Source organism: Canis lupus, chromosome 2 (assembly GCF_011100685.1).
Source record: "Canis lupus familiaris isolate Mischka breed German Shepherd chromosome 2, alternate assembly UU_Cfam_GSD_1.0, whole genome shotgun sequence".
In the NCBI taxonomy this organism is placed as follows: Eukaryota; Metazoa; Chordata; class Mammalia; order Carnivora; family Canidae; genus Canis; species Canis lupus.
In genome coordinates this window covers 63,323,835-63,348,038 of record NC_049223.1, presented here as the reverse complement: position 1 = coordinate 63,348,038, position 24,204 = coordinate 63,323,835, and positions in this window count along the sequence as shown.

The window sequence follows — 24,204 nt, the reverse complement described above, 5'->3', positions numbered from 1 at the left end:
GCTAACACAGGAGAAAAGAGCAGTGTTTCTTGTGGCCTAGTCATGTTTCGATTATTTATGCTGCTTTGAGAGAGGGATGGAGAAATAATTGCATTATTTCTCCCTTTTTTTCCCCTCCAACACATTTACATGTCTAATTATGCTTTTCTCAGATTAGTACTGAAATGATAGTGCATTGTCCAAATACACAAACCAGATAAGAGATTATCTAGAAGTGCTCTCTAAGAGATGATGGGGTGCCATCCCCCGTGATTATTTTCTGTAAATGAACCATTTGGAGTTACTGAGGGCTGTTGCACACATTTTACATTTACATTTTAAATAATACTCTAATGAAGTGGTTAAAGATACTAGGACTGTGTCATTATAACATGACAAATTGGCTTCTGCTCCCTTTACTCTTCCCCCATCAGAAATCAGGCATACGACCTTGGAGAAGTCACTGATAGCCTCCTGCGATAACTGCTTCAATGTGGTAGCTGATGTGGGTCAAGGCCAAGCCCTGGCACATACTGGTGCTCAAAAAAAGGTATTTGGCAAAGGATGGTTATAAAATGTCAAGTCATCCGTAAGCTTGTGTGGATGAGAGTAGGCTCTTTAAAATCTGTCAGATGGGCAGAGCAGAAGCCCAGAAGTCCAGCCTCATACTACCTATCTGCAGGCAGTAAATCTATTGCTGAACTGGAGTTCAATGTCTTCCTGGCTCACAATCCATTTTTCGTAAGCTCTGGGAAGCGAGCAAGTTACTACTTTTGATTTTTATCTACACTGGAAAACCAAGAGTCTGTCCTGGCCAGATCTGCCCCTTTCTGCACTTTGACCAAGTTATAAAAACTCATGAGTTCTGGTTGGTTGGTAGCAAGGTGCAAGAGCCATTGTGGGTTCCCATGGTTCCCAGTACCAACCATACCACCCAAGCTGGGTGCAGGTTTCCCAAGTGGAGTGCAGGGGGCAAAGGGCAGGTGGGCAGTGTGGTGGCTGAGCAGGGACATGGAGACCCCATCGTGTGGTGCACACACAGGACTGAGCACATCCCCCTGGGCTTGGCCAAAACCACAATGCATTTAGCCCTGGGTCTGTTTTCCCCTTAAAATTTTAAGCCAAGTGTTTTCAGGGGAATTTAATCCACATGTTTTTTATTCACTTTTATTCATTTTGCATTTAGCTCATAAAAATGCTATTTCTAAATAGGTGGTAGTTGGCCAAGAACCATTTTTTTTTCTTGATTCTTCTTCTCCTTCCTCTTCCTCCTCCTTCTGAGTCTTCTTTCTTAGGAAAAGAAATGGCTTGTTCCTCTTTTTATTTGCCTAAATATCTAAGACCAAATGTCTGAGTTTGCTCGGACATTAGTATCCATTGATCTGAATAAATGCTGAGTTCTTCCAGGATAGAACCTGAAGTGTATTTCTATTTCAATGTTCGCTCTGTTAAAGCCACCACAGGGTACACTTAGGATAATGCCATTTATCACAGTATAATATTAGTCATCTTGATGACTCACACGAGGATGGGGGTAGAGCAGGTGGCTGGAAGGATGTTCTTTAACATAGAGTTTCTGGAAATTTAGGGCTAGAGTGCTTGTCTTCCAACTCTTGGGGTCCAAATGCATCTCCTACTGATATCATAGCCTTGAACTCTGAATCCAGATCAGCACATCATATTGTCTCCTGGACAACTAGTTGGCATGGGGACCTGCAAAATGAGCAGAACACTCCAGAATGCATGTGAGGGACAGAAGGGGCAATTGTCCCCTGTCTATTGCAGGGAGTGGAAGCAAAGGCTGGGCAAGGTCCAGGGCTTTTGTAACGCGGTGACCATGCCCTCCAACGGATGTCATCCTTCATTGCCTTACAAAGCAACTTCTCTTCTCTCCACTGGGGAATGGCTAGGAAGGGAGAGACCGAGAACTGGGCTGGAGGATGCCCATGATTCTGACAAAGGGTGTAGGGAGAGCTCTCACTTCCCTTGTGTTCAACATTCTAGAGTGATTTTTTCCAGTGAAGACAAGACCATACTTTTTTCTTCTTTTCTATTCCTCACGGTACAGAGACCAGGGTTCCATAAACAAGAGGAGCCAAGTTGAAATTTGGTTATATTAAATATCACTTTTAGCCTGTCTTTTGAAGGATACAGGGAAGCACATGGGTTTAAAGTTTGTGTCACAATTGTAAGCCTGGGACTTGAGTTTTGTTTTGTTTTGTTTTTTCATGAAGTGGTTTCATTTCCCATGGGATGTTTTATTTTTTTTATTTTTATGTTTAAAAAGCTTTTATTTATTAATTCATGAGAGACACAGAGAGGGAGAGAGGCAGAGACACAGGCAGAGGGAGAAGCAGGCTCCATGCAGGGAGCCCGACATGGGACTCGATCCCAGGTCTCCAGGATCACGCCCTGGGACGAAGTTGGTGCTAAACCTCTGGGCCACCCAGGGATCCCCCCATGGAATGTTTTAGAGGCAAACTCCTGCCTTAGCTTGTTCTACTGTGAAGCTAGGAGGAATTCTGCACCGTGCTTCAGGAGGCCTGGGTTGGAGAACTGGCTCTGCCTAACTCCGTAGCTAATGATGGCAGCAGGATACTTAATTTCTCTTGGCCTCCTTCCCACCATCTTTAGAATGGAGACCCATAGAACTTTAAAAATCACCTAGCTCAGTTTACCTCATTTCTTAGATTAATATTTCGATGAATAGAAACAGATACTTAGATCTTTGGGAAGTCAGTAGGCATAGCAGGTAGAGCCTGCCCGGGTTCAAATCCCCCATCAGTCAACTACTGGCTGTGTGATGCTGGACAAGCTACTGTATCTCTCTGAGCCTCAGCTTCTTCATCTGAGAAATAGGATAACATCTGAGAAACAATAACAGAACCTACCACACAGACTAAGAAGAATAAATATGTGCAAAGAGTGTGGAAAAGCACTTATCCATGGCAAGGGGTAAGTAAGCACTAGCTTTTATCATCGACCCAAGTTCATGCCAACTCTATTGACTGGAATTAGAACCCCATCTTCCAAGGGCCACTATTCCCATGTTTGTAGTCAGGATGGCAGGTTAGATTCATCTGGAACACTTAAAAAAATAATAATACTGTGCTGGACCCCAGGCCACATCAATTAAATTAGAATGAGGATAAGGGTCCTGGGAATCTGTATTTTTAGAGAGTCTCCCCGCCAAGCGATTCCAGTACATGGCTCGGACTAAGAACCACTGTATTGTGTTGTCCTCAACTACTTCAGAGGATTTTTTTGAAGCTAGAGCATAGTTTGAAATCTTTATGTGTAAATGGTATCATTAACTATTTGTCAAGATCTTATTCTCCTACAAGGGGCATAAGTTGTTTTTCATTGTTACTCTCACTTCGCGGATGGGAAAAATACATTTTTTCTCCTGTCTTCCTTTCTTGAAAGCCCCTGGTGGGGGCTGAGCACAGGCACACTGGGACTTATTTCAGAAGAACCAGGACAGCCCCCCACCCACTGTCTCCCCCTCACTACCTCACCCCCCTTGGGAGAGACACATCTGATCCCCCCCAGTCATTATCATTTTAATGCACGAAATGACATTATGCCGAAAAGAAGGGGTTCATAAATTATATCTGATTTTAGAAAGTTTTCCAGCCATTGTATAAATGACAGATCTATAAAAGAAGACTGAAAATGAATTTCAAATAAAAAAAAATAATTCCATGTTTTTATGGCAAGCTTAAAAAAAAATCTGGGAACAAAATGTTTCTGAGGAGGGTGATTCAGGAGCCCGTGCAAGGGGCCCTGCCTGGCAGGAAGCAGGCAACTCAGAACCTGAGGGAAATTCGAAGACAGTCACCGACCGGGCTGATGGGCCTGGAAGCCAGAACACGGTCCCCAGCGGCATGAGGAAGACTCATTTCATGGTCTGATTTGAGGAAAGCAAACATCGCAAGTGTTCAGGGAAAGACTGTTCACGGGCCCTCTGACAGGCCTGGAGGCCCCAGTGCAGTTGATGGATGGATGATGGATGGAGCCAGGCCTTGAACTTCTCAAAGCTTACATCGTCGGTTGGGGTTTGGATACAGCAAAGTAGAACTGGACAAGTGTCCTCTTCTCTTAGTATCGCTGCAATTTACAGAAGGCCAGACAGCCTCTCGGAAGAATGTTCCCCAAACCATGCCCTTCCCTAGGGTAAGACACAGTTTCTCACCCCACCTGCAACTCAATCCAATGTTGGAAGTGATCGAGTCTGGCAGGTGGCTGCTGTTGGGGAGGAAAGGGGTGCAGTGGTTGTGGGGCCTAGTGTGGAGACACCCAACAGAGTTGTCATGCCTCCTCCAAGCGGCATGGGACGGATCTGGGTGCATGGAAATGCTCCTGGGTGACTTAACAGTACTAGGAAACGTGCCTGGAATTCCTGCTCGCAGAGTGGGACCGTGGAGGGAAGAAGAATGGGCTGCAAATTTGCCATTGGGGAATCTCAAACCGTGTGTCACCCCACCGTGTTCCATAAACTGGTTAAGTTTGATGCTACCTACCTAATTTCCTTCTCTAATTCATTAGCCCTCTTCGTTCATTCAACAAACATTAAACCCAAATCTGGGATAGGCACAGAAAGAAGGAACAGAAAAGAGATTGAGACAAGCATTTACCCCTGGGTAAAATGGTCCCATATGGTGGCAGAGCGGCTGGGAAGAAGCTCATAGCTGGTCACCCTCTCCCCTCCTCTCCTTCCATCTCTGATAGCTGCGTGGCTTCTCCGCACCTGTGTTCCACACCAGCCCGAGCTCTGGATCATCACGCCAACACTTCCCTGCCTGGCTTTCAGTTTCTTTGAGTCGATTTCCCGTGGTGGGTGGACATCCTTTGCCCACAGGAGTCTTCCTTAAACACATCCCCAAAGACAACATGCTCCTTGGAGAAGTCCTACGAGAAGAAGGCTGGGAAGCCAAATACATTTAGGAAACACTGCATGTTTCTTTCCCTTCTTGGAGCCTCCTCATAAACTCTGGCAAACAGAAAACTTCTAGATGTTCTGGGCATGGTGGGGTCTTTTTAGGTTTGATTAACCCAGTACCTCCCAAGCCTGTGCAGCCACGGGGCAATTTCCCCACAATGTGTAAGAATATTTCTATTCCTTCCTTTCTCTCCATTATGATCCCCGTCTTCTATTCCCGCTTTATTTTTCTCCTTAGTACTGAGCACTTTCTGAAACTCATTTTTTTGTACGTATGTATGTATTTCTGGACTCTTCTATTGCCTGTCCTCCCCCATTTGAATTCAAGCTTTATGCGGGTAGGGACCTATACACACATGCATATACAACGGTTGAGAGGGATGCACACATACACTCAGTGCCTGTGATGGGGTGGATCCTAACTTAGTAAATATTTATTGTGAGAACATAAGCCAATGGGCTTCCCACCGCGTCTGCCAAGCATTACTGGGCTCAGGTGAAAATACCTTAGCTTCTAGCTCCAGGAAAGCCCTGCTCCTGCAACTCAACTAAAATACTATTTGTTGAGTCTCACAGCTTGCTCATCAAAGTTGCCTTCAAAACCTTACTCTACCCACCAATCCAAACTATTTTGAAACAAATTTTGCTTGGTTCCAACCAGTTTCCCACCTTGTGAAACTCACCTTGAAATCACCCAACCCTGACCCTAAAAGCCTGGAAATGCCTTCCTGATTCTCCTCGGATTGAGATTCTATGAAGGTGGTGTTGTCTGTTACAAGAGTAGGTCTGAGAAACTTAGCTCTGTGCCATCAACAGGTTTTCTGATGGTCCCTTGCAAGGCTGGTGATGGACAATTCAAATAATGCAGTTAATTAATTTTTAATTAGCTGTTTACTGCTAATTCTCAAAACCAACTTTGGTAAACATAGTTTTTGCGGGCCAGGAAATAAGTTTTTTGGTTTTTTTTTTTTTTTTTTTGCTTTTTTTGTTGTTGTTGTTTGTTTGTTTTTTTCTGGTCAATGTCCTTCCATTTGCTGGGTCCTGGCTACTTCACATACTCTTTTAGTACTTGGCTTGTACTACTACTAAAGGATTGCTGGGTTCATGTAGCCTGTGCTTTACTGAGAACTTATTTGAAAGCAGGACCTTTCTTTTCTCATTGGTCCCAGTGGAATTAGAGCCCCTTCTCTGCTCTTCGCAAAGCATTTCCATTATAATATAAAGTTTACTAGAGCTTCCAGAACAAACTACTACAAACTTGGGGTTTTGATAACAACAGAAAAGGGGGTGCCTGGTGGCTTAGTCAGTGAAGCATGTGCCTGTATAATCCAGCATGATCTATTGCAAGCGCCTTAATTTAATTATATCTGCAAAGATCGTTTTATTCCCTATAAGGTCACATTTATGGGTTCCTGGAATTAGGATGTAGACCTATCATTTTGGGGGCCACCATTCAACCCATCACAGGGCTAGAATTAAATATAATAGTTCATGAAACCTTGTTTTCAAAGGAAATGAAATGCTTTGGAGAGGTAAGGGACCACCATTGTTTCCACAGGAAAGAAATGGACCAGCCTTTCTAGCATACTCTTCCTTGCTTGCAGCATCCCATGGGAGATAATTTGGATTTTTTTTTTTCTCTCTGGCTTTGGATTTCCACCTCGGGAATCCTCTCATTGAGAACTTCTAACGATCTTCAGGAGAAAGCATTTGAGGTGTCCACAGTCCAGGGGATCCATATCTTTGCAGTCTTGTCTTCCCCTGCACCCCACCTACCGAGCCAGCTGTGACTCCTCTCCATGCCATACACACAGACTGTGCAGTCCAGGGCTTTTGCTCAGACCACTCCTCTCAGCTAGAGCGCCTTCCCTGCCCACCTCTGCCAGTCCAATGTGTCTGCTGATCAAGGACTCCAAACATAATCACCTGTTCTCCTCACCCCTGACCACTGCCTCTCAACTCCACCATGAGAAGTAATTTCTTTCTGTAAAGCATCTCAGACTTTTCTATCCCCCTCTAGCCGCCGACGATTCCCTTGTAATTGGTGTGTATGTCAGTCTTGCGCACCATATCCGGAGGCCAGTCACACAAGATCTCCTTTTTTCCCTCTACCCTCTTCCTTCTTTGTCCCAACTTTGTAAATCCTCTGCCCCCCACCATCTGCTCTTCTTCCTCCTCTTCTTCTTCTTCTTCTTCTTCTTCTTCTTCTTCTTCTTCTTCTTCTTCTTCTTCTTTCTCCCTCCTCTCTTCTAAACCTTCCCTTCTCCTTCTCCTTGACTGGCTCCTTCTTTATAATAAGTGGCCCTTTACACCTGTTAGACATTTGACTTCTATTACTTAAGTCCAACAACTTATGACACACAGTGGCATTATCTCCATTCTCCGTGATGCATGAGTCAGCCCAGGTCTGTGACATTTGCATCTATGCACTGAGTCCTGAGGCCAAAACTCAAATCCCAACTTGTGGGGCGCCACAGAGCCTCTGCGCCTCACAAAGTAACTCCCTCGCAGGGTCCCCCCACGGCCCTGATCGACTGCCTCACACACAGTGGGTATTATGCAAATGTGTGCAGAATGAATGAACAGATGTTGAATCATTGGGGCCATTTAAAATATTTTTAAAATAGCAGAGGAGGGTAAGAAAATCAGATCGTTTGAGCCCAAGCTATTTGCGCATCTGCCAATTGCAGCCAAAGCATCTAAACAGCATGTTTGTTAGTGGTCTGTGGGTTAATTAGTAGGTGCCTGCTTGCTTCTGTGGAAATGAGACCTCATTATCCTGTCTTTTTTATTTCAAGTCTGACATTTATGAAAGGTGAACAGATATGTGTAAGAGCAGCCAGCCACTGCGGGGCTCCTGCCTCGACAAAAATACTTCTAGTGTTTGTTTTCCTGGGAGCCTACACTGTTGGCTTCTTTGGCAAGACTTTTTTAAAACATGAAACTTGGGTTTGCAGATGGGAGGCAGAGATCTGGCGGGTCCATCAAAGCAGGAGAATGACCGGGGTCGCTCTCTCGGTAGTGACCTCTCTGGCCCTGTCCCAGGCGGCTCCTTTCCCCCTCTGAGACCCTTGGCTGCCCAAGGAATAGGCTCCTGCTGCCAATCCTGGTGGTCACCTTTCAAGCGTACATCTGCCTCTCAGAAAGGGTCAAGTTCAGAGATCTTTGGGGCTTAAAACGGGGCAGATCAGACCATGCATGGCATTCACCTTCTACTGCCTGGCTGGACCACGCTAGGAAGAGATGGGAGCTTCACTTTTTGCTCTGAGGTTTTAAATAACTCTCCCCAATGGGCAACTTTTTGTAGTCAACGATAATGGTAAAGAATAGTTCGCACCTATTGAGTATTTATTAAGTGCCCAGCACTGTTCTGAAGGCCACACGTTTCCACAACAATGCATGAGGTGGATAGAATTGCACTAAAGATAAAGCAATAGTTGGCTCTCGGTGCAGCAGGACTCCTTCCTGTGAATGCAACTGCCAAAGCCCGTCCAACCGCACAGCTGAAATGCATGCAATTTCGCGCACATAAATTATACTTCCATAAAGTTGGTTTAAAAGTTACATGAATACTCATAATGTAGTGTTTACCACCTGGCCACACACGATTTCCAGTGCTTCCTGTGCACCAAATCCTGAGAACATCCCTATGATGTCGCTGTTGTCATTATCCCCGTGAGGAGACCAAGGCACAGGAAGGCTGACAAGTTGCCCAAAGCCACATTACTACAAAATGGGACAGCAGGGATTTGAACTCAGCCAGACTCCACTGCATTTATGAGCTCTTTGCGGTCATGAAGCCCTTCGAGAAAGTACTAGAAGCTGTGGCTCCTAGGAATCCCACATTAGAAACTTCTGTCCTCAATGAAATGCTCTAATGAAAGAAGCAACTAATGGTTTGTCTTGTCTATCTGTCTTTGTCAACACATCCCCAGGGCCTGATGTTTAATAGTGGCTCAATAATCCATGTTCAGTGAAATAAATGGACAGTGCCTCAGGTGACAGGGTAGGTATGATGGCTCATTTTAGGTCAACTTCATGGGGTTAAGGGATGCCCCGATAGCTGATTCTTTCTGGAGATATTTGGGAGGGTGTTTCAGGAAGAGATTGGCATTTGAATCGGTGAGCAGAACAAGGGGGAGACCCTCCCCGGGGAGGATGGGCATCATCCAATTACTGAGAACCCAGGTAGGACAAATAAGTGGAGGATAGGTAAATCTGCTCAAGGGGTTGGAGTTGTAGTTTTTGATTTAGATAAGCCATTTAGTCTTTCCAAAACATTTTTATTTATCATCACCTTTGCGATGGGGTAATAACACCTGCCATAACTCCATTGTGGGTGCCTGATATACTTATGGGAACTCTGTGGGTTTTTTAAAGTGCATTTAGACTCTGGAAGTGTGGAGGGGACTGCAGATGTGGGTTACACAACTACACTTCACTAACCATGCATCTTAAGAATGCCTTAGTCTTCTTACCTGTAAAATGGGGTATCACAAGTATTGACCTCACAGGGTGATGTGAGGATGAAATGAGTTGATATATGTGAAATTCTTAGAATGGTGCCTGGGACATGGCAAGTACTGTATAAGTGCGTTGCTGTTATAATAATTCATATTGTAATTACTCAGTTTAGTCTTAAAAACCTACTTTTTTTTTTTTTTTTTTTTTTTAGGCAGGCAAAAGCTGATGCCCTCGCTTTGCTGGTAAGGAAGCAAAGGATTCTCTGTATTATTTCTGCAACTTTTATATGAGTCTAAAATGATTATAAAACCAAAAAATTAAAAAACAATATAGAAACTTGTGGTAGTTCCTTATGGACTCCAACCTAGAGTCTGAACCTCCTCGCATGGCAGGCAGATGGGAATCCCATGAGCTGGCCACAGCCTGCCTACCTTCCAGCATATAGCTCTGCCCACCCGGTCCCCCTCGCCCCGCTCCCGCAGAATCAGGCTGCTGGGCATCCCCCAAATAGGTCTTAGAATTCCTACCTTTGGGTACACTGTGCTCCCAGCCGGAATGTCCTCCCTCTCACCTGCTGAGCTTCTATTTATCTTTTAAGCCCAAAGAGAAGCATTTCTTGTTCTATGAAGTCTTCCTCAACTTTGTGTGTGTGGCTGGTCTGCTCCTTCTGTCCCTGCTCAGTATTCTGAGCTTCTTTCTAGTCTCTCACTGCCCCCACACCCCAACTGTGTTGTGATGTGTGTTATAAGTCCGTGTTTGTCCATAACCTGTGGATGTCTGGCAAGCAACACCAGGCACTGGCACTTGGTCATCTGAGCACACTCTGCATGTGGCACAGGGTCCAAAGCACAGATGCTTGTGACAACTTTGACTTGCTACTATGAGCATTTCCTTCTCACTAATTGGTCCTATCGTTCATCTGAGTGCTTTATCAGGAGTCTGGGAGTCAGCCATGCCTCTTCCCTTTCCCTGGTCCAGTCAATCCAGGCCAGTCCCATCCACTCTACTCCAGAGGAGCCCTTGATCCAAGCCCAAGCCACCACCAACTTTCCCTTAGAGGACTTTCCTACCTGGTCTCAGCACTCTATTTCCAATCAATCCCCTGCAGAGCACAACCAGAATAATGTCTTCATAAGTGACTCCTCTCTTGCAATGCCCTTGTTTCAACCTCTCCAAAGCTTCCTGATAAAGCACATGTTCCTCCACAGAGTTTGTAAAGTCCTCCTTACTCACCTCTGCAATGTCATCTCGCTTGGTTTTCTCGGTATTCCTTCCAGTTCCTCCAGCCTTCGGGATAAGCAGTGTCCCTGCTTGTACACTTGACTTGCCTTCCCCTCCCCATCACATCCTTTGTGCATCTACTAAATCTGTCTGGTCTTCACTGAATGGTGTTTCCTTTGGCGAGCCACCTCTGACACCTGAGATAGGTCGGGTCTCCAGTTGGAAGCATTCACGGCAGTTTATCCTTTCATCACATTTATTTTTTATTTTTTTTTTTTTTTTTTTTTTAAATTATTTTTTTTTTAATTTTTTTTTAATTTTTATTTATTTATGATAGTCACACACAGAGAGAGAGAGAGGCAGAGACAAAGGCAGAGGGAGAAGCAGGCTCCATGCACCGGAGCCTGATGTGGGACTCGATCCCGGGTCTCCAGGATCGCGCCCTGGGCCAAAGGCAGGCGCCAAACCGCTGCGCCACCCAGGGATCCCCTTTCATCACATTTATAAATTAGGGTGATCAACCCTCCCTGTTCGCCAGGACAGAGGACACAGTCTCAGGATGCAGGACTTCAGTGCTAAAACTAGAAAAGTCCTGGTCAAACGGAGACAGGTTGGCTGCCCTACTTGTAGTGTATCATTCTATTGTTCAATGCCTGCTCAGAAGATTAAACACCATGAGAACCAAGGTCTGTGGGTTTTGTTTGTGCCTCTATGCCAAGGTTAGAGCAGTGATTGACATGTAGTGGATATTTAGTAAATATTTGTTGGATGGACAGATGGACAGATGGATGGACAGACAGAGAGACGGATGGGTGGACAGATGGATGGATTTATGGATGGATGAATGAATGGGATGAATGAGTGGAAGAATAAATGGATGGATCGATCTTAAAGGATCCTTCCAATCCTTGAGTCTGAGGCTCAATTAAGGAAAAACAAATAAAAGAATAGTAAAAAGACCAGTCCTTTCAAATATCCTTGGGACAACTAGTGATTGAACTCTGCCTGTGGGAAGGAAGAAATAAGAACAGAGTTGTTTCTAAACAGAATACCTATTTCCAGGCATGAAAAAGAGGCAAGAAACAATGGCTTCCAGTAAAACAAGGTCCCCAAAACACTGTGCTGAACACTTCATGCATTCATTCCTCATAATTGCCTATTAAGTAAGTACTGTTTTTCATTTCTCTTTGGCTGATGAGGAGAGTGAGGGATGATAAGGAAAGGTAACAAGTCCCAGGTGACACACGCACTGGAGTTGGTGGTGGGGGAGGTCCTGTGATTAACTTGCCTCTTTCCCCATGTTGCAGAGTGCTTTGAGCTTTTCAGTCTCTGGGTGCTAATGAGAGAAATAGGGGTCACAGGGGAAAAAAAGGGAAATGCATGGAAAGAAAGAGGGGCCAGAATGAGACAAGGAAGCAGAGGCACTCCCTGAAGTCACCTGAGGCCCTGGGAAGAATCTGAGTAACAGAGAAATCATAAGAGAAATGGAATCTGAGTAGTCTTAGGGAATGAAAGCTAAATGACCATTCCCGAGGATTCACACTTGGAAATTATCTTTCTCCATAGAGGAGGAGGATTGAGGTATTGATTGCATTTATTTTCTCATGACACAAAAGGTAAATTAATCCTTTTAGAGCGGAAAACATGTTTTTATTACATTCTGAGTAATTTCTTTTGAAAAAGAAAAACATTTTTTAAAGCCACTGGCAGTAAAACTAGATTTCCTCCCCCCCACATCTTAGATGAGAATGTGTGTCATTATTCATGCATAATCTGATTCCAAATGATTCCTTGTTTACAGTTTGTGTTTTTTGTATTTCCTTATGTAAGCAAGAATTAATACACTCCGACATGAAAGAAATAAGCTAAATTATTTTTACTGCTTCTCTTTAGGACATACAATATGTCTTCTTTAACTCTCAATGACATGCAAAATAGTCGGAGGAAAACACAAATAAATACCTATGGAAACAAAGACAAATATCCTCGGTGGAAGGAGAGAATGAGTGCTGTTGGCGGGCTTGCCTGGCTTTCCTTCTCCACAGAGCCTGCTGGGGACCAGGCTGGTCTGGGACTCACCCGGGAGCTGGTCTGTCCCTTCCCTGTGCCCATATCAGATGCCAGCTCAGCCTGGCATGTGGTCTCATCAAGCCTTCCAGCTGAGCTGAAAGCAAGAGGAGCATCCAGATGTGCAGGCTTTTTGCACATCTGGGGAGGGTAGCTCCTTGTGGGGGGAAAAGCCCTCGCTATTCCTAGCCTTTCCATTCCAACAGAGAGAGCTGGCAGCAAACTCTGGCATGTGCAAATAATCTGAAGATTGTATCTGCGTTAATTTGTCCAAGAATTGACTGTGATTTCAAAGCCTACCCAAGCGCTTTTAGAAAGCCTTGGTTGGGCAGCCCCGGTGGCTCAGTGGTTTAGCGTCGCCTTTGGCCCAGGGTGTGACCCTGGAGACCGAGGATCAAGTCCCACGTCAGGCTCCCTGCAAGGAGCCTGCTTCTCCCTCTGCTTGTGTCTCTGCCTCTCTCTCTCTCTCTCTCTCTCTCTCTCTCTCTCTGTCTCTCATGAAAAAATAAATAAAATCTTAAAAAAAAAAAAAATAGAAAGCCTTGGTTAACACACAGGATGCTTCAAAGCCAGAATCAAGAGTGAGATAAGGAGCCCAGTGCTTCTCCGGTGCCCATCCTGCACTCACACAACCCCCGAGAAGGTGTGTGTCCTTAAGTTTGCACTCTGGCCACCTGTCTGGGCTCACCCACAGTCTCAGCCCCGAGATGTCTCTCTGAGTGAAGTATATTGCACACTCCTTTCCTAGGTGCTCTTGACAATCTGAGTACCTTGCATTTCACTAACTCACGTTTCAGTAGACAGCTCTGGATGTGTGGTACCTGTTTAAAAATATGTTTCTCCTTTTTAATTCCTGTGTCCCATAATGCTCTTTTGTAGTGTCATTATAAGAAAAACACAGAAGCTTTCCTTTTTTTTTTTTTTAATTGAATGCAGAGATGAAATAGCATATCTTTGATAGGGATCCTTGAGAGTGGCAGTAACAAGGCTGTAAAGTTTGACCTTATGAATCCAGAATACGATGGCCGCTGGGAACTTCAGATCCCCTGTATCCCTGAGCCTGCCTCTTCTTATCCCATCATTCCTTGCACTCTTTGAAGAGATAAACTGGCTTTATTTTCACTCCAACTCAAATAAATTTTATTCTCAGTCATCTGTTAGTAAGTCTTAAACTCTGAGGACGATTGGACCTTATACAGCTAGATACCACAGTGACACTGAATTGAAATATGCCAGTGACTTACTGGACCTTAACCAGATGCCAGCCCCTGTCCTAAGCTGTCAGCTATTCCTCTTTCCCCCACCCCCAGAACCTGCCTTCTTGGATCTAGCAAGAGGGGTCCCTACCCTGTGTTCTGCCTAGGTGTGTGAGTACATGCATGTTCCATGAGCTCTGTGCAGGCCCTTTGCTGACCTGTGCCTCTCCCCATGGTGAGGAGACTGGGGCTAAGGGGATGCCCACCTGGAACTATTGTACCCTCTTCTAGACCACATCCGGGATGCCCAGAGCCTCACAATTTTCTGCCTGCAGGCTGCACACACCTCTGTCCTGGGTCTGTCCTCTCAAAGGGAGATGGTTCAACCAATGAGTGTCCCCCAGGTCTCGAGGTGACTGTTAAATAGTACAGGGTAAATACCTACCTGAGGGACCTTCCTGTGTTATTTCTTTAGCCTAGAAATGTTAGGAATGGACTCATTCACCGCAGCCTTATGACATTTTCTTAGGATTATCTCTCTTTTATAGTAAAGGGAGCTGAGATCCAGAAAAAGCCAAGTAACTTCTCCAAATGTACACCTTGAGTGGATGGTAGGGCCCAGATTTTACCATGGACATTTGGCTTCAGTGTTCCCAACTTAATCCACTGTTCCTATGTCCTGAAGATCTATGAGCCCGCTCCTGAGATCATTACCACTCAGCAATGCAGTATCACAGTCTAACAGCTACCTTAGAAGCAGCATCAGGGCTTCCAGGGACTGGGCTGTCTGTGTGTGTATTTGTGTGCATTTATACATGTACATATGTAAATAACAATGTGTATCTGTTAATATAAGAAAAGATTTATTACATGATATTGACTTATGCAATTACAGAGGCTGAGAAGTCCCACAATATACCCTCTGCAAGCTAGGGACTCAGGAAAACTGGTGGTGTAGTTCAAATGTACTAGAAGCAAAGCCACTGGTGAGGTTCTGCACTGCAGGCATGAGAGCCAGGAGTGCCACAGGCAGGGGATGATCAATATCATAGTCTAGCAGTCAAGTTGTCTAATTCAACCCTTTTCTACCTTTTGGCCCTCAATGGATAGGATAATGCACACCCACACTGGGAAGGGCCATCTTCCTTACTTAGTTCACCAATTGAAGTGTTAATCTCTTCTAAAAACAACCTGATACACCCAGAAATAGTGCATAACCAGCCATTTAGCCTCGTGTGTCCCAGTCAAATTGACAGATAAAATTAACTGTCACCACTAGTCAGAACAACCTTAGTTTTGAGGTAGGGTCCTAGAAGTTTCTTAACTGGCCAGAAGCTACTCACTTGGTTGCCTGATTGTGCGTTGACCCTACAGGTCAATGGGGTGGGTCAGTAGCTGAGCAGATGAGAGGATATTAGGGGCCTAGTGACATCACCAAGTGTGGGATCTTATTCTTTTTTTTTTAAGATTTTATTTATTTGTCAGATAGAGAGAGAGTAAGCAGAAGCGGGGGGGGGGGGGGGCGGGCAGAGGAAGAGGGAGAAGACTCCCCACTGAGCAGGGAGCCCAACATGGGGCTTGATCTAGATCTCCAGGATTGTGACCTAAGCCAAAGACAGACACTTAACCAACTGAGCCACCCAGGTGCCCCTCCAAGTGTGGGGCCATTAATCAATGGTAAGCACTGAGCTGAACAAAGTGCATGTTTCTAGACCTGCTCCATCTAATATGGCTGCCACTAGATATAGCCATTTAAATTTGAATTGATTAAAATTAAATAAATTAAAATTTCAGCTTCCCAATAACACTGGCTATATATCAAGTGCTCAACAACTTCATGTTGCTGGCAGCTGCCATATTAGACAGTACAGAACATTTCCCACTGTAGAAACTTCTATTGGACAACACTTCCCTGGAAAATCTTCGAGTGATCTTTGGTAATATTGCTGACATTGAAAGGACATACTCTCAACCTTTTTCCTTATTTCCAAATGCCAGATAAATTTTCTAACAGACCGGAATGCATGGGTGGCTCAGCAGTTGAGCATCTACCTTCGGCTCAGGGCATGATCCTGGGGTCTGGGGATTGAGTTCCTCATGGGGCTCCATGCAGGGAGCCTGCTTCTCTCTCTGCATATGTCTCTGCCTCTCTCTCTCTCTCTGTGTGTCTCATAAATAAATTAAAAATCTAAATAAATAAATAAATAAATAAATAAATAAATGTTCTAATATGCCAAAGTAGGGTTAGGGCTCCATAGTCAATGTTTGAGAAACTCCTGATAGTAAATTTGGTTCTTGATTTTTAAGATCTAAATATGCTAATATGCATTTTGACCGTCAAAAAGGGAGTTTGAGAAGGTAAAGTTTTCCAACTTATTTGGGCCACATCATCCTTTTTTATTTCTATTTTTTAAATAAATTTCTTGAGTCTGACATTCCATCCATGAATCTAAGCAATTAGAAAAATACTTCTCTAGAAGATAAATATGAAGCCAAACTTCTTGGGGCTCTTGTTCTTAGGAAAGTCAGTTGCCATATAAGAAGTCAATTACCCTGAGACCTGCATGCTAGACAGGCCACCTGTGCTCCAAATGACACCCCAACTGAACATGTGGCTGATGGTGACTCTGACAAAGCACCAGACATGTGGTAGTGTTGCCTTAGACCCTTAAGACCAGACTGATCATCCACTAAGTGCCTCTGTGTGACATCAGTTGATGCTCAAAAGAATTGCCCAGCCACATGTTGCCCAAATTTCTGACTTAAAGAATCCATGAGATAGAATAAGCTGGTGTTGCGTTAAGTCTCTAAGTGCTGGATAGTTAATTTTTCCAGAAAGGAAGTAGCGGAGTTAACAAATCAGTCACCTATCCCTAGCTCAGAGTTTTTTTTTTTTTTTTTTCAGTCTTTAAAAGAGAAACACAAACCAGGGGTGCCTGGGTGGCTCAGTCAGTTAAACATCTGCTTTCGGCTCAAGTTGTGATCCCAGGGTCCTATGATCGGCCTTGTGTTGGGCTCCCTGCTCAGCAGAGAGTCTGCTTCTCCCTTTCCCTCTGTCCTTCCTTCCAGCTGTGCTCTTTCTTTCACTCTGTCTCTCTCTTTCAAATAAATAAATAAAATCTTAATAAGAAAGAAAGAAAGAAAGAAAGAAAGAAAGAAAGAAAGAAAGAAAGAAAGAAAGAAAGAAAGAAAGAAAAAGACAAAATCAAATAAAATGTGCCAAACTGTGATTGTTACAGAGGGAGTGGGACTAAGGTATAAGGAGAAAGCCAAACTAGGAGGCAAATTCTAACTCCACTAGTTACCCACCACTGCATAACAAATTACCTTACAATTTATTGGCCCAAATGAAAGAAATCTTTATTATCTTACAGTTCCTGGAGGTTGGGAAAGTGGGTGCAGCTTAGCTGGTCCTCGGGCTCATGAGAAGCTGTTATTAAGGTATCAGCTGGGGCTATGGTCATCTCAACCCTCAAGTGGGGAAGGATCTGCTTCCCAGCTCACTCATGTGGCTGTTGGCAGGGTTCATTCAGTTCCTCACTGATTGTTGGTCGGAGATTCCCCTAGGCTCCTAGCCATGTGGACCTCTCTACAGGGCAGTTCACGGCATGACAGCTGGCTTTAAGAGAACAAGCAAACAAAAGGCCACGAGAAAGTGAACAAGATGGAAATTGCAATATTTTGTAAGCAGGTCTCAGAAGGGATGCTTCATCGTTTTTGCCATATTTTATGGATTACAAGTAAGCTACTCGGTCCAGCCCACACTCATAGGGAGGGGATTACACAAGGGCATGAATGAGCAGGAGGTGGGGATTCTGGGAGGCCATCTTTAAAGTTGCCCACAGCATTGACCTTCCAGTGGGATCGGGCTGCAGCTTTACCTGATGGGTAGCAGTGTTCTTGCAGTGGACATGCAGGAAGCAGTGACACTGTTGTTATTAAATAGGGTGTGATAATTACAAATGCAAAATAACAGACTACAATTTCTGCCTTCCCACCCCTTGCCCCCATTACACTTCCTGTTTGTAGATCGTTTTTGCCAAGTTCACATAACATTATTCTCTAAGGCAATGACATCTCAAGCTAGACTTTCCATGTGTGAGTTTCTGCTAGCTCTACTTTCTTGGCCAACCTCATGTATTCTTGTGTTCCTTCTGCTGACTGCTGATATTGATGGACTTGAAAAGATCATGGGAACCTACCAACCTGTGCCATGGTCATTACTGATGTGTCTAAGGAGCCTAAACTTCAATTAAGCTTGTCTCAGCTACTGTTATATTATTTCTCCTGAATCCTGGGAAGCAGAGTGAGATAATCCTTCCCGTCCAGCAAGAGGAAAAGACCCAGCATGTACAATAATGTATATAGGAGCTGTGGATATAAGATTCTTGGTATCATGAGGATAGCTTCTTATATTTTAAAGTGAGAGTAATGAGGTGAAAAGTTAGTCAGATAGTCAAAATTAGCCCTTGAGTAAATCCTCTTTAATTCCACAGAAAGCACAGAACACGTGGTTTTTATACAGGCTCTCAGAAATTCCATCACATTGAGTTTTCTATGTTCTGCATTGGAAAAGATCATCGTTTCTTCCGATTGAACCCCAGATGAAGAGGTTGGCTTCATTGATGGGGCTTGTTCCACCAAGCAAGCAAACTTATTTAGTTTATGCCTAGCATGTTTACTAGAGCTCATATAAGTAAAATGGGTATATAATATGGTTTTACTGTTTATGGTTTTTATTTTTTTGGTAGGACAAAGACAACAAAGAAAAGAAAGGACAAACCATATGGAAACTCCTACAATCTAGTAACAGTGAAGCCTAAGAGTTGGTAAACTTATTCTGTAAAGGGCCAGATAGTAAATAATTTAGACTGTACATCTTCAGCTCTGCCTTGCTATGCCAGCTATGCTATCAGGATAGCATACAGTGCACAAATGAAGGGTCATAGCAACATCTCAACAAAACCTTAGTTACAAAAACAGGTGTCTAGTTAAACCTGAACTGCAAGTCATGGTTTGTCCACCTCTGGTGTAGCTGAGCTATTGCTTGCCTAGGCTACCTTGTGTTGAATCTCTACAATCATCCATCCGTGCATCCATCCAACCATCCATCCATCCATCCAACCATCCAACCTTCCATCCACTCAGCCTGCCAGCTAACCACTTACTGATTCAATGCATGTTATTGAGGGTCTCCCACTGTAAGTGGAGAACAAACATCTACAGATGTAGGGCATCATTGCTTTTGCTTTACACTGAGGCAAGAAATAATTGTGCCTGTTCCTACAGCTCTGACTGTCATTGAGATCAGTGAAGCTGAAGCAAGTCCCCAAAGTCAGGACATCTCTTTTGCATCTAATTACCTCCTACACCCACCTTTATTCCAAGCTGTCTCTTTTACTTCTTGATTCCTCCTTCAGCTGCAAGGAAGAAAAACAAACAAATAAGCAAATCTTAAAATTGGGGCAGCAGCTAAAAGACCCTTTGGCCAGGCACAAGGTGTGGAGTGGTGAGATAGACAGGCCTTGGAGCTGTGGCCCTACACCTCCTTTGCAACTTGCACAGCTCTTCTTGCTTTCTGGAAGATTCTCTTCTTGCTTCCTACTGTGTTCTTTTTTTTTTTTTATTTTAAGATTTTATTTATTTATTCATGAAAGACCCAGAGAAAGAGGCAGAGACACAGGCAGAGGGAGAAACAGGCTCCCTGCGGGGGACTTGATCTCAGGACCCCAGGATCATGACCTGAGCCAAAGGCAGATGCTCAACCCCTGAGCCACTCAGGAGCCCCTTCCTACTGTGTTCTTAGCCACATTTGTAAGACCTTCTGGTTGATCCCAAGCCTCCTAAGTGTTGTCACTAGTTCTTTTTGGGAAAATATAAAGAATCTTCACTCCCCCCAGGGTGCTATCCTCCATCATTCAATTCAGAAGACTTTCCAAAGTCAACCACAAACCTGCAGAAATTGTACAAATGGCAAATAATTGGAGCCCAGTGTTGTACCAAGACCATGGGCTTGCCCTAAAAAATGTAGAATAAAATGATAGAGGGATGCCTGTGGACTTTCAGGGTTAATTTTTTATATGAGAGAGGCAAACTGACAGAAACATATGATGGGTTATTCTGCATGAAGATGATGGGTCATTCTGTACAATCTGGGAGTTAGGGGTCATTGCAGGAAGGCCCTTGGGTTTGCCACTGAATCACAGGTTGGCTCTAGCCGCGAAGCAGCCTCTCTCCAGTTGCTGGCTGGGCTTTCTGATGTGCGCACAGCGCTCGGGAGGCTCTTTGGTTTGAACAGGTGTTGAAAGCTGGGGAAAGCCAAAATATTTTGTTCTTTCTGGGTCACGAACTGTTTGCTGTTGGAAACATCTGTATGGACGGGTGTACGGGCTAAACATAACAGAAGCGCAGCGAACGATGATAGCAGTCTTTGGTAGGGAGCCCCCTGAGGACCCCAATAAAGTCGATCTCTTAAGCACAAGCCCCTTGCTTCAGGCCACAGTGGCAGGCAATGAATTATCTGTGTTGGTTAAAAGGGCAAGGTCACCTCATAACAACATTGCCCATATGCTGCAGCTAAATCAAGCCTGTCCCCAAATATCATTTGGGGAAGATGTGTGCGTGTGTGTGTGTTTGGAGCGAGGTGATGATGTAGGCCAGCTTTCAAAAGCAAAAATCACCATAATTAGAGGAAATGCTACAAGTTCATTTCCTCAAAAAAGAGCAAGTGAGAGAGAAGGAGTTTAAAGACTAGATGTTTAGACAGGCCCGCAAGCCCCCTTGTGACCTTGCTCTGATATTTAACAAAACATTAATCTTCTTGCCAGCAATTATAAAGGATACAGTGATGTCGCTGGCTCTCGGAGAGTGAGTAATAGTAATTCCATTGTTCTCCTTTATTTATGCCTTGGCTGTACCAGGCAGATGAGGTAAGTTGGGGCTTTCATATGTTATTATTCCGCACTGGCAATACATAAAGGGTGCTTACACAAATATCTGTCTGTTTCGGAGGCACTGTTTCACACCTCCTTACAACTTGCGATCAAAGCGTTTCAACATTTTATTATGAAATCATGAAAATCCTCCTCTAGTTTACATATGAATTATAGCCTTTTTTTAAACCACCAGTGTGTCCCTGTGACAGTGGCTTTTGAACCTCGAAAGGGAACAAGGTGTTAGATATTTATTTCTTGAAGGCTGTGACTTGCCCGATAACCTTGCTGAATGCTGTGTGCCAGGGGACTGTCCAAGCTCTCCAGCAAACACAAAAGCTTGGGGGTGGGGAGGGCCCTCGGTGCCACGAGGGGACCAGTGATTTCTCCTTTTCTTGTCGGGAAACAAAATTTGGTGTGAAAGCCTCCATTTGGGAGCAGAGGAGAAAGAAAAGGTTGCACACCTCGTAATTTCAACCTAAACAAAAAAGCCACCTTGGCCTTCCTAAAATAAAACAAAATCCTTATCCAGAGGTTGTGGGGCAGTGACTGTTTCCCTTAGGTGTTGACTTCTAAGTTGTCACACAGACTTCCTGCTCCCTTGGTCTGGCAAGTCGGAGAAGAAGCAATTGCCTCTGTTGTGAGATTTGCATATCAACTGGGGATCTTCCTTTTCAGCTGGCCTCCTCTTCTGGGGACAATTAATAATCTCCTTTGGAATGTGGAGGGTAGGAGGGAAGCTGCTTGACCAGCTCGGTGTCTCCAGGATATATAGGCGCCTGGGTGTGTTGATTCTTTCATTCAGGGTTTTTGTTTTGTTGGTGAATCTGTGGGGAGGTAGACCCGCAAGAAATCAAAGAGATTATATTTTAGTGAGGGAAGCTCTGGATGGGGAAAGAGCCATCTGCAGTTACAGAGGATAACTTTAAGCCTGGACAAAATTTTACTGCCGTAAGCCAGGTCTGTGCCTTTCTTTCATCGGCGCCTGTGGGCTGGGGGCATCTCAGTGACCTTGACAGTGTCCTGTTTCATCAAGCACGGGGGATGAGGAGGTGCTGCATGGAAAAGGGAAAGGAAGAAAGAACTGGAAGGAGTTTTCTTGTCTCATATGGTCAAGCCAAGTGAGATTCTCCATTGGATTCCAAGCCTCAGCCTGTGCCCTGGGGTGTGCCCAGAGCCCCGAAGCAGCTACCCAGTAAAGATAGAACCGGACTCCACCATGGAAAACTCATCCTCCTGTTTTTGTAGAGGAGGAATGGGGCAGATGAATGCGGGGCTGACCTAAAGTTGCCAAATTATCTTCCAAAGGAAGGTCTACGGACACAGTCCTATGGCAGCATGCTCGTCTTCTCCCTAAGAATCAGGATAAATGCTTATGGGTTTGAGCAATTAAATTAATACACGTCCTTTCTGGCCTCTGCATGCCTCTTGGTGGCTTTGCTTGGAGGATATAACAAATGCAGTTAGCTTGTGACGTAACATTCTTACAGCAAAACATGTGACCTCATCTCAGTAGCACCCTGAAAGGGATGCTGTTACACCGAGTGACTTACAGTTTGCCCCATTTCACTTTAAATATTTTATTTATTTATTTATTTATTTATTTATTTATTTATTTATTTATCTGAGACAGAGAGCAGGGGGAGGGGCAGAGGGAGCAGGAGAGAATCTTAAGCGGACTTCCCACTGAGTGCAGAGCCCAACATGGGGCTCCATCTCATGGTCCCGAAATCATGACTTGAGTCGAAATAAAGAGTCTGACACTTAACCAACAGAGCCACCCCGGCATCTCTGCATTTCACTTTAAACATGCAATGATTTGTCAGAAATACAGGCAATAACTTCTAGTCCTGCTCCCACCACTTCCTTCTTATTTAGAGATAATGTGGCAGTTAAGGCCCTACTTATTTTGTACCGTCCTACTATGTCTCTGGGACTCCTGGCCTGCAGGAGTTTCAGGAGTAAGACCTGAGTTTCTCAAGTACCCTTATATCCTCTGAGGCTACTGTGATTACTCATCTCCCTTCCCCTCCCTCAGAAAGTCTGGGGCACCTGGGTGGCACAGTTGGTTAAGCATCCAACTCTTGAGTTTGGCCCAGGTCATGACCTCAGGGTTATGATATTGAGCCTTGCTTTGGGCCCCACCCTGGGCATGGAGTCTGCCTAAGATTCTCTCTGTCTTTCTCCTTCTGCCCCTCTCCCTACAAAAATGGATGGAAAATTCTATTTGATGAACTAACTCTGAACAATTGGTAATGCCTCTCCAGAATGCTGTGTTGAGAAGGATCCTGAAACCTAGACGGGAAGGTGGGAGATGTGGCTTGGTGATTAATGATGACTACCTTTGTATGGATGGGAGAAGCATCAACTGTGTGGAGTTGTCTCAATATCTGTGCTTCCTGGGCTGCCCACCTTTCCCCCTTTTTTCCCTCCAAGTCCTACTGTCCTCCTGGATCCAAGCAGAGTCCCACTTCTTCCTTGTAGTCTTCAATACCAATGACCACCCTCCTCTTTCTTCGCTGAGCATGTTTGTGGTCCCGGTCTTCACTGGGAACTGGATCATTGCCTCAAATGACTACTGAGCTTTTCCCCAGGTGCCTGGCTTGATATCCAAGTGAGATGAGCCTCTCTCCAGATCGGGACCTACATTCTTTTCCCTTATGAAAGAGCCCGACACAGGACTCATTGACACTGCTCAGTAACCACACAGGAAGTGAGTTACAGAGTTCCCATAATTCCATAGTAGGACATAAAATGGGCTGTGGGAGGGGTGCCTGGGTGGCTCAGTGGCTGAAGCATCAGATTCTTGATTTCAGCTTAGGTCATGATCTCACGGGTGATGAGATGGAGTCCTGGGTTGGGGTCTGCACTCAGCATGGAGTATGCGTGAGATTCTCTCTCTCCCTCGGCCCCTCTCCCCACTCGTGCACATGCTCAATCTCTCTCTCTCTCAAATAAATAAGTAAATATTTTTAAAAAATGAGCTGTATTTCCTCTGTCAGTCCCCACTGTGTTCTCAGTTCAGTCTCTCGAGGTGCACAACTTCCTGAGATACCCCTACTGGCTATGTTTCAAAAGCTGAAAACACAACACTCCAGGTAGATGCTCAGGATCTCACCAGGAAAGGAAGTGTAATTGCCCAAACCCACAAGTGTGCATCCTGATCCTTAAGGAGAAGACAGCATGCTGCCACTTTACTGTGACTACCGCTAATTTAAAGTATGACGTGTCACTTCCCTCTATTTAGTCTACTATTAAAAAGGGAGTCTTCTCCAGCTTCCTAACTTCTAGTACAAGAGGTAGTGCCAAGCCTCGATGCTTTCTCCCCCTTTCATTTCCCTAAGGTTGGTGAAAATTTGGCAAATTGGTGATGAGTTCTGTCTTGATCATAGTTGTGGTATGA